This window comes from Anarrhichthys ocellatus, unplaced genomic scaffold, assembly GCF_004355925.1.
Source record: "Anarrhichthys ocellatus isolate YVR2014 unplaced genomic scaffold, GSC_Weel_1.0 scaffold5, whole genome shotgun sequence".
NCBI lineage: Eukaryota > Metazoa > Chordata > Actinopteri > Perciformes > Anarhichadidae > Anarrhichthys > Anarrhichthys ocellatus.
In genome coordinates, this window is record NW_022280035.1 from 13,263,828 (window position 1) to 13,275,699 (window position 11,872).

Consider the following 11,872-nt stretch of genomic DNA (forward strand, 5'->3'; position numbering starts at 1 on the left):
GCTGATTTAAAGGCACACTAAATCATTGGGGATGGGGAGTAGTGGATTATGCATTTAATCAAGGAGTAGGCCTTGGGAGAGTGGCTGGCCGAGCCACCGGGGCATCAATGAGGGGTTGGCTCTAACACGGGGCCCTATCCTCTTTGTTCCTTGCCATAATGGCCCATTTTTACTTCATTTGTGAAGAAAAAAATGATGGAGCATGTGCTTCCGTACCAGCTGTGTTCCCACTGATCACTACAATTGTGTGAACACTTCATGGATTTAATATATAATACCTTTATCATTAGTTGGCAATCCTTAACGTAACTTGGAAATGATCTGCATGAGCAAGCTCTTAAAGTAACATTTTAGCTTTTTGCACAATATATAGATGTATTTTTTAATTTATTGTGCAGATGTTCCACCTGGTGCAGTTACCTTGCTGAAAGTCTGTATTCGCAGTAAGCACGCAGCTCTGTTTATACTACACTGGGTATCTGTATGGGTGGACATATTCGCACATGTGCAGATCATGCGTACGGTCATCACATTCTCACTCCCAACTCATCAAATACAGCAGCTTGGTCAGTGGCCCTACACTTCCTAAACTATGACGCTCTACGTAACCCTGAGGCTCAGTTTTGCATGTGTCAATTTCCGCTCGTTACAAGCACACACTGTCTTTTCAAAATGACACAGGAAACAACTTGGTTTAGGCAACAACACTACTTTGTTAGATTTAGGAAAAGATTGTGGTTTGGGTGAAAATAAGTTGTCACGTAGTTACTTAGGCTACATTGTGTCCAAAATATAAGTTAAGGACATAACGTAGCATTAGCAAAATACATAACATTATATAATGTAGCTTAAAATAAGTCATCATTGACTTTTTGTTTCACACAGGACACAAACACCGGTCTCCTGGGTGAAAGTTCTGTGTGTTTTTGACCCATCCGTCCACCCCCGATCTCATGCTCATGACTCCACCAATAACTACAGCCATGTAGGGCATCACAGTTTGAAACGGCCCCTGACTAAGCTGATGTATTTGTTGACTTGGGAGGAGCACCTTCGTAGCCAGTTGGTTACAGTCCATGCCACCATAATAGAAATGAATAAATGTTTGCTAATTGTCAGTCAAAGCATTACTGTTTAGCTCCATACTGTAACTCTCATAATGCATTCTGGCTGTCAGGTCCTCATCACTGACATAACCACTTCAGTTAGCTAAGGCAACTATAAATATGAGGACGCCACTTTGGCCTGTAAAAATTTACTCTTTATAATTGCTGAAATATAATTATGAAATTGGAAACAATCCAAGTAGCATCAAATAGTTTAGTATCAAAGGGGCAAAATTTCGGTGTGTAATTCTAATTTTCTATATTGAAATTTTCCTTTTGTACTTTTCCCTTGTCAAACTGACACTGAAACTGAAGGCTTTGTCAATTGCACCGTAGAGTTTCCACAAATCTGCAGTGTTTGTCTTGGTTGTGTCATCAGCCTTATCACAGCGACCACACTGTCCCCCATGAAATTGAAATACTCTCTGTCAGTGGTTTTGTCTTTAGACATGGCTTGCCACGTCAAATGTTTTCATTCAACCATACTGTACATTTTGAATAAAGGGTGAATGCATGTTTATAACATGTCTAGAAAACAGGATTTTTGACTTACCGGGGCTAAGTGTTGTATTTAATTTGGCTGTCCTGCCAGCTTCAGGTAAGTCTCCAAGATGTTCCCATTAACGTCTTTGAAAATTAATATGTGTGCTTAATACATGATGACTTGCTTTCCTACTGGCCAGCTTAATGTTTAATTTAGAAGTCACAGTGTGTTTAGTATGTCAGAGCCGTGCAACTGTCTCAGGTCTTAATCAAGATGGCAGCACACAAATCAAGGATGAATTTAGAAAGCAAATGGAAAAACTAGCAGGGGCCAGCCTTTATGTTTATATGAGGTAAGAACTACATGTATGTGTACACATACTTCTTATTATCAGTTTGTCTTTGAAAGCTCTGCATGGGGTTACATGTAATATAATATAAGAGAAGTCATCTTGCTCTCATACTGCATCATTTAGTTTTTTTCAAAAAACTAATTTGGTCAATTATGCAGCTTAATTTGAAATAACCTCGACTGTTCTTGGCTGTGCAGTTAGGTGAAATATTTACCCAAAGTAGGATTTAAACAGGGGCATGTTTTCTATAAGGGCACGGTTTGTTTTCCCCTCCTATTTGCTCCTGCGGGGGATTAATACTGTCAATCACATTGACTGGCACCTCTCAAATCACACCCTTGCAGCAAAGTGGCTGATTTTGTCGGGGAGAGAATGGCGTTATCGTCAGAGCCTTGTTTGGAGACTCACAAAACCGCTAAACCCGCAATTCATGGGAGATCTGTTTACAATCTGCACCGGCCATTGACTGCTAAACAGCCCGCGCAGATCCATCCTGGGCCACTCTGAGGAGGAGAGGAGCAGAGCAATTACATCCTCAAACAGCAATCTGAGGCTAGGTCGGCATGCAAACAGACATCAAGTACACACACAAACACTGACAGATTCAGACACAAGCAATACGTTTGCTCAAGACTTTGCGGGGTCCTGTAAAGCTTTTGGTATGAATATGTTTGGCCTATCTATTGTTGCATGTGTACAGTGCGGAACAGTGATTTTGCTGGTATGTAGATCTGAGTATATCATTTCACTTTCTCTTAATCAGAAGCAGTGTGAGAAAACCGAACCCTGATATTAAGACACTACTTTATAGCTGAAATGCAAGAAAACCTGCCAAAGAAATATTTTTTATGTTAACATTCTTTGCATCATGTGGATTAAAAAAACAACTCTATAGGTAAGCTTGGTCATTTGATAGGCCAACTTAAACACTGGCAACATGACAAGCTTCCTTATTCATTTGACCAGATGGGCTTTTACACAAGCTGACGTGACACTTGCAATTTTGTGAAACCTAAACATGCAAAATTACTATTTAAAAATGATCACGCCCACTGACATATCTGACATTATCTACATTCAGTTGGCTTTCTTTGTGGTTGAATTAGACGATTTTCAAACTATATCTTAATTATTATTTTGTATAAAAGTTACAAACTGCAGCTTTAAGTGCGCCTCCCCACCGAGCCAGTAAAATTCCTGAATAGAAAAACTAAACTGCATTTGCTTGCAGTGTCATTGGGGCTAGAATTGGCATAGATAACGTATAGTGTAAAAATATGATCAGAACCTTGAAAGTTTCATATCTATGGTGAAATAATTTCTCATATACTTCCAAATCCGGATCCAAAATGCTTTTCTTTGAACTAACATTGAGCATAGCATTGTCTGCATCACAAAGCAAGGTTAAAAGCTATAAAGATTTCACAAGAAGATTAAAAGCATTAGAGGCAATGTCAGTAGATCATTTTATTTTGCCCACCCTACTCCTAGTCAGCATCTTTTTTTTTTTTAGTTGTTGTTAAAGGACATATGGCCTTTTAATCCAAAGAGGCTGATTGTTGTTTTTACAGCCCCGGAAGTGTTTCTCGATTGGGGTGCACTAAATCATCGATCCGCTCAATGCTATATAAATGGCTAAAGGTTGTCCAATGGGGAACACGTAGTACATGTGCTCAGACAATGCAGCTACTCAAGTGTATTACTGACTATTCTGTACATTGAAGGTTAAAGACAAATACCTCAAATATAGCAACATCACTCTGAATATCTGCCGGTTTTTGGCAGCCCAACGTTTTTGAGGAACTTATTTTCTCATTTTACACATCATGAAGTGCTGGTACAGTGATCATTACTTTTAAATCCTGCCTAAGACAAATAAGTCAATTTAATATATAGTACGTTGAAGCAATATGTCACAATAGGTGTCAGTCACGCTTTACGGTTCTTGAAATGTAAGCCCTATTCTGTATAGTGCCTCGGGCATTAAAGCTTGAGGATGATCCAAACAGCTAAGTATATTGCTTCATCCATTAAAGGATTTTAATAGTTGAGTTACATTATTGATTTTATTTTACAGTGATAAATACACCGCTGATTGAAGGTTTTTTTACATCAAAGATGAATTGCATTAGTCTGCCATTTTGAGGAGTCGAACGAGAGATGGGACATGTGAAAGCCATAAAATCTGTATATGTGACACTTAATGTGGGCATTACAACTGTGCAAGTGCAGCCTTTTCACAGTATTGTTTTAAAAAGTGATAATGGGCAATCCAAAGAAGTAACTATACCTAGCCTGAGACTGAGCATATTTTAATATGTTATCTAATGCGCGATAAAGTAAAGTGGACTCAAAATATCTGATTGACCACTCGAACATACCGTAACGAGTGTGAACATGCTAAGATATTTTATACATGCAATTATTTGATTTATTTTATGTTAAATTGAACTACAGCCCAATATTCGTTTTCTTTGGAATATATCTATCCACCTTTTTAGACTAAAGGTAGAGAATGGCGCTGCTCACATCACGTCCAAAACAAGACAGGATTCACTGTGCGGCAAAAACACAACAACGAACAAACATAAATAAATACAGCTAACCTTGTACATGTGAGGATTTTTATGTGAATTTTGGTATTTAGAAGATTCAAAGTGAATGATGATATGTGACAATCAGTCACAGCAATTAGTGTTACTGTTAAGAAGCCTTTTTGTTTTCTCTCACCCATACAGAATGTCACAAATAAATCCTGGCTCGCATTTGCATATTAATTGGATCTGAGACGTCAAGCATCTTTCATTAAGCAAAATGATCTGCATATTTGGAGACATAAAATAGTTTATTTCAATGTGGGAAAAGAAGTCATTGAAAATTGACCGCATATGGGATGTAAACTTTGGCTGATCCATTAACCCTTTACCCCCTGGCAGCAGACTGAACACAAAGCAACAACAGGCTGATTAACAATGGGATGATGTTTCTCAGGCTGAAACAATGCTGCAGAAAATAAAGCAGCAGTGAGATCAAATGTTTATTATAAGGCTATTATTTGTGTTTTGTGTACAGTATTTGTGAAATAGTGACACTTTCAAAACCAGTGACATTTTGTTAGTTTAGAGAAATGTAAAAATAGAAGATTGCAGTGTTCTTGCATTATCTAACTGAATTAAGCTTTATTCATAGAATAAAACAGACAGTCGTTGCATGCAGCAAAATGGAAATTGTATGAATGTACCACAAATTAGACATATTACTGAAAAGCAATTTCACAGTAAAAAGAAGCCATACTTTCAAGCTTGGAAATTCTGTTATTGCATAAATCATACTTGTATTTGAATCAGCCGTTTTGTTTATCTTCTTTTCGGATTAGGTCCTGAGGGACCCCAACCCCATGATTATCAAAATCCCTGCTGTCATCTGCAGTCGTCTTTCAAAGTTATTCTCAATAGCTCCAACTCTGCTCTGCTAATTACCACAAACAACCAACTTCCCTCCAAAGCACCATTGGAACATAATGTCCTATTGTCTGAAGATTGTGTACTTCCAGTGATAAAATTCTCTTTCTCTTAGTTCACACTGTTCTTCAAAAGTAAATAAAATCCCGGGACAATGAGAAATGCCAAACAAAGTGGACAAGGGGGGGAAAGATGTTGTTTGTGGGATCTTTTTGTGTCAGACACAACCATGCTTTGTTTGCCATGTCTGTTGGCCATTCTGAAGGGACAAGTGACATTGGTTGGTTCGATACGATTAAGGCTCACAGGCTGGTAATGGAAAGGCTGTGTATCGCGGGGTCTAAATAGTTAGGGGCTAGACTTGAATAATTTGATTAGGTTGCAGGGGAATATATCTGGAGGATTATGTAAATGGCGATGCCCCCATGCAGAATTCTTTTGAACTCTTCAGAACTCACATCTGCCGGGGTCGACAGCTAGACAGGACGGCTGGCTTCTTGTAGCCCGATTCCTCTGTGTTGGAGGAAGGTGTTTAAAGGTCATTTTCAGTACAAACAGACTTGTCCTGAAAGACCTCTCTATTCTAAAGAACTTCAATTTATTTTGTGTTGATGCCCATGCAATTATCATTTTCTTTGAGTCAACAATAGCTGAGCTTAGGACAATTATTGTTGTATACTAATTAGCCAGACTGTGTGCGCGTGTGTCACCAGTAACCTCTCGCAAGCGCTGTATATGTACACACTGGAATAGCTTTAACCTGTTTACAATATATTTAAGGTTATATCTGCCTCTCCCTCTGTGCTGTCTGATTATGAGATTTTTTCCCCCAAGCCTTATTTGGTGTATTTCTGGGTGGGGATATGTTTGTGTTGAGCACTATGGCAACCAAAGTCAAGGTGACCAAGAGCATGTTGCACACATTAGATTACCAGAATAGAGGCAGGAGACAATGCAGTCAGCACAAAATACCATTTATCTGCAGCCTGATTGTAGGGATTTCAGAGACCATCCCTGGGCTTGCTGTGGATTTATTGTCTCGGTGAGTCTGACCACTGTGCTCCTAGCTGTATGAAAGCACAACTGCTTGTGCAATGACTTCTGTATGTACTGTGTGCCGTGTCAAACAAAAGTGGACAAGTGGATATTTTGGCTTTATGTGGACAGAGGGTGTTGTAGAAGCTAACCGTTTTAATGTTCAATGAATAGTAAATGTTTCTGTGAAGTTTTCCCCCCTTTGGTTTAAACATATAATTAGCATTTGAGTCTTTTTTTAAATTGCCTTTAGAAAATGTTATCCATATTTGTTTTGCTCAAAGACCGATACAGTGTAACAGTGTTATCACTTCAATTGTATCATAATTCATATCTTTTTTTGAAAGGCATTTGAATTCCACTCACAGTATAACTCCATTACGCTGTGGTGAGGGTGTTCTGAGCTGATTTGATCAATCTCCAAAAAAGCTAAAATGCTCTAATATTAGCAGCTGGTTGAAAATCTGGCAGGCTCATAGCAGCACATGTTAAGTAACTCTGGCGACTTATGCTCGCTCGTGCACTGCGGCTGCAAGTGCATGTTCGGGCCTTTGGAGATGAAGTGTTTGGGACTGCTCTGCAGAATCTGAGGCAGTGGTGCCAACACAGTAAAAAACCTAATCACTTTGGCAGGCCATGTAGTTGTGGGATTCAGTCTCACTCAACAAAACATGAAAAAGAAAACAAGCATTATTTTGACAGTGCTTTAACCTCCTAGTTTATTGAACCTTCCGTCCACATGTGAACCCCCATACTGTGAAGGAAATGTGCAATATGGGGAATGTCTGACTTCGTGCTTATGGGTGCTCTCAGTCAGTTGCCTCTCTCAGAGAAGTCCTGAAATATTGACTGAAAATAAGCTTAACAAAACCTCCCACTTCCCCTCTATGAGAATGTTTTGTTTTTTTTTATTCCCAGGAATGTATGTAGGGCAGTAAGCGGTTACTTCACCAACAGGAAGGATGATACAAGGACATACTGTAATTATGTTCAAAGATACAGATTCAGCCCAGTTTTTACTTGTAAAACTTGAGCAATCAGTTTGGAATCTAAAATAATTCTCTTTTGTGGTTGTCATGTGTTATTGAAAGAGTCTGCTTTGCCCCGGGCTTGTGACCACTTGTTGAAGGGGTTAGGAGTGATTTAGGGAGGGCAGCTGGATAACAGAGATTTTATTTATCTATTCTGAGAGCCCTTTATTTTTGCAAGCAGTTCTCAGCTTGCAGTTGCTGCTTTCATGACTTTGTGGCAGATTGTAGGAATTGTGTGAAATGACTATGACTAAAGGGGGGGGGGGGGGACAGCTGAGAGGGTGAATGTGTGGAAAATTGTGAAGAAAATGGAACATGCAAGAGATGTTAACCAGAGAGCAATCTGGATCGTTGGAAGTGCTGCTTAAAGTGCTAAATGCTGATTTCCTTTGGCTCTGTTAGAAGAGAAAGAAACGGATTGCAAAATATTTGACAAGGTTGAGGGGCTGGGACATGGTAAATGTTTAAGTGTTTTCTAACTTCACGCAGGTTGGATTCAACATATTCATATTTTAATGTTATAAATGAAATGTTTTGATAAAGTGTTCAACATGCTGGATCACTTTTCAAAGAGCTCATGACATAAGAGTCACTAGAAATAGAAACTTTTCTATCGAGGCTTGGTTAGTCGACAGTGTTTCTCACTGCTTTGCGAAACCTCTCCAGGCATCTGAATATGTGATTGTTCTGTGCCGCTACGTGTGTGAGGATAGATATGGAGGCATTATTACCCAGGAGAGGTCAAGGTTCAAGCATTAAGCAAGCTGCCTGCTTGGAGCCCTGCATCAGAGATTTCCCTCTGTTGGCCCAGGAAATACTCCTGTGCCTTGTCTAAATAATAAAGGAGTCCTTCAGCGTACAAATGTGAAAACTGATAAATAAACACAAGAGGCTGAGATTAAGAGGAGGTTTCACTGCAAGGAGCCCACAGTGCCAAAGTGAAGATTTTCCCTCTTAATTACAGATCAACAGAGTGGTGTTTACGAGGCCTTGCTCAGGAACAGGAATACCCTGTTGGTCTCATGCTGTCACCTTTAGTCTCCTTTTCTTAGTTTCATAACAATGTTGTTTGACCTTCCACATAGGAACAGTTTGTTTTAACCTCATTCCTCTAAAAATGCAGGAAAACAATGGAACAGGCTGGGGCAGGAAGTCACATATCACCATATCAAAAACAGATTAGAAACTGAAAAAAACGCCAAAATACATGAATACATGAAAACAAAAGCAAAGGCAATGAAAAACATAGAAGCATCCAATATTTTTTTCCTTATCTTTGACAGGAACTGTTTTAGTACTGGTTGTGCTTCTTACCATATTTGCTAATGTTCTTATCCTCGACATGTACAGTATGTGCTAATAAATTGAAACATTTACTGAATATTTTTGGTAAATATGTCTTACATGGACCACACTCGTTTTTTCGTTCTGTATTAGTATACAACACAGCGAGTATACATCTCATGCAAGGAACAATATTACGAGGAGTAGCAGTAGTCGTAGTAGTGATAGTATTGGTAGCAATCATCCAGAGTCCTTGAGCTATCCCCATTATCTGATCAAACTTCCATTCTCTCAAAGTTTCCTGCCTGCCTCCTCTTAGAATCATTAAAGAGGGACAAAGTTAGAGTGAGCATTATCACACAAACTCAAAATAACCCCAGAATTCTGACAGAACCTTATTAGGACATGGATCCACGATGGGAAGGAAGCGAACACAAAATATATTGACATGCCAATGTTCATTTGAGTTTAGGCACAGGACAGCATAACCTAAGATAGAGTTTTAGTTGTGGGCTTTACTTTGACAATAATTGAAAAGGGTTTGCATACTTTAAACTGGGTTTAGTTGTATTAGTTTAGGTAAAAGTACGTGGGACAATGTACTAGACACACACGGCAACATCTTATGTCATTGCCTCAGGTAATTTAATAACACCCAATTAACTGGCAGTATATTGAAGCGTATTGAAGTTTTTCAGGTCCATCTTGTATTAGGATAGTAAGGTTTGAAATGGCTTTCATATGAGAGTCTAACTATGGAACTGTTGTACAGTATTAGTTGAACATTTGTTGTCAAATTAAGTCAATAAATTGTGAATGGAAACCAAATACAGCAACTTATTTATGGATGCACTTCATAAAACAAGTGGCCAGTCTTTTCCATAACATGCCTCACTTGTGTTTTGTTCTATTTTTGACCTGTCCTTGTAAAGGACAAGAAAAGTGAAAGTCTGTGGGTGTGTGCATACATGCATGTGTGTGTTAGTGTGGCTGTCGGACAGGGTGGGGTGTATTGTGTCAGAAGTGCTTCAGTTTAGGAAAAGTGACACTTTGCCTTGAAAGACTCTTCGGGGCAGTTAGATAAGGAATTTAGTGGCTTTATCACAAATGCCACTATTTAATTTAAAAGGGTGAAGCACTTAGGACCTGGCACCGGTCTTTCAGTCTAGTGATAAATTTGCAAGAAAGTGGAAAAGATTGGAGCCTGAGAGCAGATTAGCAGGATACAAATATAGAAGTGACATTATAGTGGGTATTAGTCAGGTGCTCCGCTGAACTAGTGTCTGGTTCCTGATAGGCCTGAGAATGGGGCTGCAGACTGTGGGGCCAGACTTCTGGACACACTGTGGAAAGATTGATAGAAGTAGTAAGTTGTATCTCTTTTTAAAGAAACACCTTAAAGCTCATTCATGTAGAATGTGTATAGTACATCAGTAAATCAATATCATTTTCAAATTAGCTTTGATAGCATTGTGTCAAAATTTGTAACTTGGTTAATTCTTTGTTTTGCTTTCTGTGCCTTTATTCTATTTGTTCCTGGCCATGAGTTAGCAGAAATATGTACAGATGCAGCACCCTAGAATTTTCCTTTCCTACGGATCCTGAATCAAACCTCAGCACTAATGCAGTGGTTGATGTTACCACAGACTTGGGATAACCAGGTTAATCACATATTTACTAATGTACTTTTATTTACAATTAATCTGCTGATTATTTTCTCAATTCATTATTTGGCCAAAATGTTTCAGAAAGTTCAGAATTATAATTTCCCAGTGTCCAATTTTTATTCCAAATGCTTGTTTTTTTCTATTTCTATTTATTGTCACATATAACGGAGAATAAAAAGCCGATAATGATACTGATATCGGTCCAGTATAAATAGCTGCATCCCTAATCAAAATTGTCAGTTTCTGTCGATCAACTAATCAATCAATCATTCAAATAAATCAAACGCAAACGCCCTATATCCATGTTAGACAACAACACAGACTTGACAAATTACATATTTTTATTTCAAGATAACTGCTGGGCTAGGCTCAGTGTAGTTCTAACTAATACCTATGGCTTGCCACCTGCAGTTGGAGCACAGCGACTGGGCCGCCGGAGCTGATTGTAGCCACTCTAGACAATACTTGTGATTCCGCACCACAGCATAAAAAAGCCAAAAGCTTTGTCCGGAAAAAAATATGTGAGAATACAAGACAAACAGAAATGCAGCCTTCTAATTGTAAAGATTAAATAACTTTAGAGATATTGAGCATCATTGACAAATATCTAAGCGGATGTAGCCATGATACACTTGGGAAGACCAACGGCCCATGATTTGAACGAAGTGTTCTGGGATGCCATTACAGGAGGCCAAGGTAGCGGCCCCGATCCTGACGGAGTGTCTAAAGAAAAGGTGGGGAGAAATGCCAGACAAGAAGAAAACATGGCTGAAGTGCTGATGAAACCAGAATCAAGTAGCTTCTTGTCCGGACTCTGAGATGAATAGTAGATTAGTTGAGGTTAAGCTCTGGGATTTCCGGAACTTCAAGCAAGGGTCTCAAAAGGAATCAGCGCTAACTGTATTTTGAAGCAAAAGACAAGTGTGCATTGGCCGGATTGACTGTAGTTTGCTTTAAATAGAAAACCATGTCTTACTTCTCAGAAGATACCAAGTGTGATATGCAGGGGATATGCTGAGGAAACCGAAAAAGACCAGGGAGAACATGGCTTCTGAAGTTTGAGCAACATGAGGATCGCTGTATCTGTAGCGTATGGAGTGGATGCATACTGACAGCAAGTTGATAGTAAGAGGAAGGCAATAAGGATTTTGAGTGGGCTCTTTACGTGAAGATCTTTAAAAACTGAAGCTAACTCAGGATGACTGGAAGCCAGGCATGGGCTGCCGGTAAAGAGTTTGTGGAAGAAGCGACTTGGTATTTGCTTGCAAGCTCGGCGGGCCAATCTGCTGCAAACCATCTTCCATCGTAAAAAAACAACAACAACAAAATGAGTGTCATCGGTGTACAGATGTAAGTTGTGCCGGTGTATCAGTGTATCATCACAGAATAAGTTGATCCCATTCCAGTTGGCAAGGAGATTGAGCCAGAAACGGAGTTCTAAACAGCTTGGAC